Raw genomic sequence first — 4,746 nt, forward strand, 5'->3', positions numbered from 1 at the left:
TATACAATGATTACATACACTGCAATGTGAACACCTGGGCGGTCTATAAAACTTACAAGTTACACACCATTTCATTCGTACAGCAATTCCATTTATATCTGTAGTTTTATATAAAGGCGCTCGGAAATCATCATCTCTATCTTCGTCGGCCGGGGCTAAAAATCATTAAAATCATACCAAGAAAACAATGTTAGCCGTAGTGAGTTAAATACCTTGTGGTATAATGCCAGGGTCCATAAAAGTTGCCAAAGTAAAATTGGCCAATACAAAAAACGTTAATACTGCCTGACAACCGAGGATCCATGGGTGAATGGGAACGTAGTATTGTGCTCTAGAAAAAAAACCTTCTTCAAGCTGCAATAGTTTGTATTAAAGTTAGAATAATGACCGTGTTACTTTCTCAATCAAATTTATTGAATGAAAAAGGTTACACAAACGTTTTTAAATCGAATTAAATAAAATCATGTATTTGGATTGGAAATATTACATTCCTAAACTAATTCTACAAAGAACGAGGGAGAAAAATAGAGGGACGTTGAGGCCCAGGAAGAAAGCAACACTCGTGGCATACAAACACTCCTGGCATACATATACAGGGTGATTCAAAATTGGCGTCATTCCTCTGGAGGTGTTGTCTGGCGCTGTAATAGGAGTACAGAAAAAATAGTAAAAGAAATTAATTGTTATTAAAAACTCAGAAATTTGCAAAAAACTATATCAGAAATACGGCAGCAATGTTTTTCAAGGTGATCCGCCTTATTAACCTGTTGCTCGTAATTATTTAAAACTCCGGTAACCATGGAATTATCCAGAGTGACAATAAGATAGACAATGATAAACGGTAAATTCAACAAGATTCGTTGACTGCGCAACGTACTGTCGAAATGTCAACCTGTTCTCATAACCTTGAATGTTTATAAATAAACCATACAACACCAAACATTTGAATGGTTAACTCCAAGCAAGCTAGTGTCTGTGTAATCTCCTTATTATCCACTCTTATCAAGCAGGTTCTCGTATTCAGTTAATTAACTCCTGCTCCATTTGTATCTCCTTGTGCTGTCTGTATCGTACAAACGTGGTAGGAATGTAGCCCTTCCTCGGTATTTATTTGGTGCTTGGGAAAGTGTCAGCGTCAGGAATGATGCCAATTTTGAATCACCTTGTATACAGACTAGGTCATATATATATACGACCTTATACAGCAGACCGTATGTAAAGAGACATGTCATTTCATATACAAACTAGACCGTTTATATACGGACGATTGCTATCCAGACCGTTTGTTCAAGCGCAATGATGATTTATGTGATGTTTACATTTTCAATGGTTAACTGCAAAAATTGTGGTAAAAAGAGTTTGTTCTTGGCGATCAACGCTCAATACGATATATTTCAGATATGAAATTACAAAAGCAAAAGTACTTAATGTAGGTTTTATACGAACAACTGTGTGAGCGAAAAAAGTAGGGTGCAACAACCGGGGTTTAACTAAGGGGTAATGATCAGTGTGCACAGAACACATACGCATGTTTTTAAGAATTTAGAAGTAGAAATGAACAACTAGCTTGGTCACTTTCACAATTTTTTTGAAATAAACTATCTAGGGGTGGCTATTTATGAGGAAACACCCTGTACACATCAGCCTCAATAACGCATTCAAAGAAATTAGATCAATTGTTAGTTTTGTAGTTCTGTAGATTATATCTTCTTCTTCCTTTGCATAGAACTATGTCCTGTTTCATAAAACTTTTTATTCGATTTCCTGCGGCTTGAATTCAAGAAGTTTTAAATTTGCGTGGTTTTTTTTTGAGTCGCAAAATCCACTTGAACATGATGCTGCTTTTTTCGAAGTTTCTCAAGAACCATTTAAGCCACAGAATTCGTTTTGGCATCGTTGGATAGAGAATTGAATGGGAGGGTCATTTTTATTTCATCTATAAGCCCCGATGTCCATCTATAGCGAAAATCTGATCTAAATGTTTTAAAAAATATTATACCTTAATGCCAATTTATCTCTTAGGGTTAGTTGGTATTAAAAATGGAAATGTTTATAACTTGTGGCATTCTCTATTATTAAATTTTGAAAATTGCTATCAAGTCGGTTTAACAATTTTTATATGTATTGCTTTTTTTAGGTTCTCAAAGGGCGTCACCTACAATGCAACAAAGAATTAAGGCTTTAGGTGTTCCCACGCCTTTAGCCATGACTAGTCCTGTGCGAAGGTAAGAACTAAGCGAATTTCTTTTTAATTTTAATGCTTTTTTTAAATTGATGCAGCGCGACCTCAATAACCCGGACTAATTAAAACCACTTTAATAATCCCATTTATTTACTTCTTCGAATAAGTTTTCATTCAAAAATGAAATATGGCTATTACAACGGCGCATCAAATATAATCGTCACTGTTAAAATTTCTTTATTTTACAATATTTACAAAAGCATAATATTGTTCTTCATAATCTCATGTCCTAGAGCTACATTTTTTCCAGTAGTTTGTGAGCTTTTAATACCGTCATCGTAGAAACTCTTCGGTCAACTCCTCGGTCGAGATTGTAGGATGTTCCAGCTTTCGATATACAGGATGATTCCAAATTGGCGTCGTTCCTTTTAAGGGGTTATAGGGGTTCACTTGAAAAATACGAAAAAAATATCTTTTTTTTTAGTTCAGTTTCTTGACCGATATCGACTAATTGCAGGATTGTTAATTTTTCTTGGAAGTTCGGTCTGGGCAGTGGTGAAGACAAAGAAAAACTTTTTTAGCTACCAAGCTTTCGGCAATTTGTTGTCGCCTTTCTCAGGGCTGGAAGAGTCATTACACAAATTTCCATCTGATATGAAGCGTTGGATAATTAATCTATTATAAAATAGTCCTCCTGGGAATGATAGAAATATCCATAGAAAAGAATCTATCAACGAAAGAACGGACATCGGAGGTCTGAGCTCTATTTATGCCAATCTCCTAGACAGGTGCAAAAAACAAATAATTTAAAAGAAAGTACCACGCGAAAATACACAACATAATTAATTTAATATAATAAATCCAACAAACATAATTAGCTACATTGCTTATACAATCATTCTCTCGTCTGTTTCTTGCTCACTTAGCCTATATATCCATCTTTTTCTCCTTAACTGATGCAACGTAACTATATACAATACCCAAATAAGTTATACAAATCTCCCATAGAAATCAAAGGCAAAACCAAAAAAACGAACAAATTAAGTATATACAATAACCAGCCACCAGGCACCCAAAGAATTCAAAATAAAACATTTTTCATATAAAAGTAAAGCATAAGAAAGGTAGAAATTTGAAGCAGTAGAATTTGAAATGTGGAAGTCAAATCAATTAGCTGTACAGTGCCTTTAATGCCTAAATTAATTTGTATTTAATGTAGTCTGTCTCGTTATTTATTATTTCTGCAGAAAAACATGTTGATCGTGAATAAATGTTTTGTGTAATCCATGACAAAGAAATTGTGACCAAACTAACTAAAATATTAAGTATTTCATCAAGCTGTACAAAAAATGATAGAATATTCTGGAGGGTTCCCGGCCTTCTTATGGACAAACAGTTAGCAGTAAGTGTTTCGCAACTGTAGTTTTTACCTTTTATGCCCTTTTATTTCATAACATATCAGATGGAATTTTGTGTATTGATTCTTCCAGCCCTGAGGAAGGCGGCAATAAATTGCCGAAAGCTTGGTAGCAAAAAAAGTTCCTTTTTCTTCACCACTGCCCATACCGAATTCCCAAGAAAAATCAACCATCCCGAAGATATTAACAGTTGAAAATCGAATTTCAAATTTGTTATTAAGTATTATTTTGAAATGATCCCATGTTTGGTTGGTAGCGTATTGAAATGCTAAAAGTACGGTTTCGGTCGTGCCGATTGCGACGTTTGTAGCCGCAACAGATCTGTGCAAGAGATCACTTTGCGAGGTACATTTGAGGAAAAACTGTTGAAAAGTTGAACTATGTCGAACTTTTAACCCTTATTTTGTTAGAAGGGAGGAAAAGAAGAACAATTCCTTTTAAAAAAAATCGTAATACAATTTACCTACAATTTTTTCCCATTGATGGGGGTATTTTCGGACTTCCAAATTGTCATCCTCATTCGCTTAAAAACGAGCCATTTTCCCAAAATCGCAGTTGCGTTTGCGATAGCTGCAACTCGACCTCTAGTCGGAACGCACGACCGAAACCGTTTACGTGCAAAGTATATTGCTTTTTATTTCTCGTTCTTTTTATCACATTGTTGTCCACTTCTGAACGTAGCCCTCCTTTAATTATGTCCACGATGTTTTGTTTTGGGCTAGGCGATATCAGGCTCGTGCTCCTACCTCTTTAACGACGTCTAGCCATTCCAGAGCCATTCCATATTAACGAGGTCTTCCGATTCCTCGTTTTGTTTCTCTTGGTCGCCAGGAAGTAATCCGATTTAGATAAGTTCTATAAGATAGGAAATCAATTCCATGTGCAGGGCTTCAGCTGGTCATTAATTTGCATTAAGTATAGTCTGTCTCGTTATCTCTGCATAAAACATGTTGTTCATGAATAAATGTTTTTAATCCATGACAAATTACGGCCCAATATTGTGACTCCATTGAGCAATTGTGGTTTCGCCCTCGTGATTCAATGAAAGCAAAGACATTAATAAATAGACCAAGCTAGTCATTCATAAATCCCGATTTGTTTGGGTCCAACGTTAAATTCTATCGATCGGCGATTTATCAATGAAAA

At 35.4% G+C, this 4,746-nt stretch overlaps 2 long non-coding RNA genes across 3 annotated transcripts; both read right to left on the reverse strand.

Annotated features, from left to right (window-relative positions):
- Nucleotides 1-104: 104 nt before the first annotated feature.
- Nucleotides 105-593, reverse strand: LOC125505349. Its single transcript, XR_007282115.1, has 2 exons — nucleotides 213-593; nucleotides 105-155 (listed from the first exon to the last, which is right to left on the reverse strand). It is a non-coding gene; the product is annotated as an uncharacterized LOC125505349 (long non-coding RNA).
- A 1,811-nt stretch (nucleotides 594-2,404) lies between these two features.
- LOC125505331 lies at nucleotides 2,405-4,740 on the reverse strand. 2 transcript variants are annotated; one of them, XR_007282101.1, is made up of 2 exons: nucleotides 4,068-4,740; nucleotides 2,405-2,631 (listed from the first exon to the last, which is right to left on the reverse strand). It is a non-coding gene; the product is annotated as an uncharacterized LOC125505331 (long non-coding RNA). The 2 variants fall into 2 exon arrangements; XR_007282100.1 differs by having other exon boundaries at nucleotides 4,064-4,740.
- Nucleotides 4,741-4,746: the final 6 nt, after the last annotated feature.

The sequence above is a fragment of the Dendroctonus ponderosae genome, unplaced genomic scaffold, assembly GCF_020466585.1.
Source record: "Dendroctonus ponderosae isolate FM_Combo_2020 unplaced genomic scaffold, Dpon_F_20191213v2 Dpon_F_20191213_8, whole genome shotgun sequence".
Taxonomy (NCBI): domain Eukaryota; kingdom Metazoa; phylum Arthropoda; class Insecta; order Coleoptera; family Curculionidae; genus Dendroctonus; species Dendroctonus ponderosae.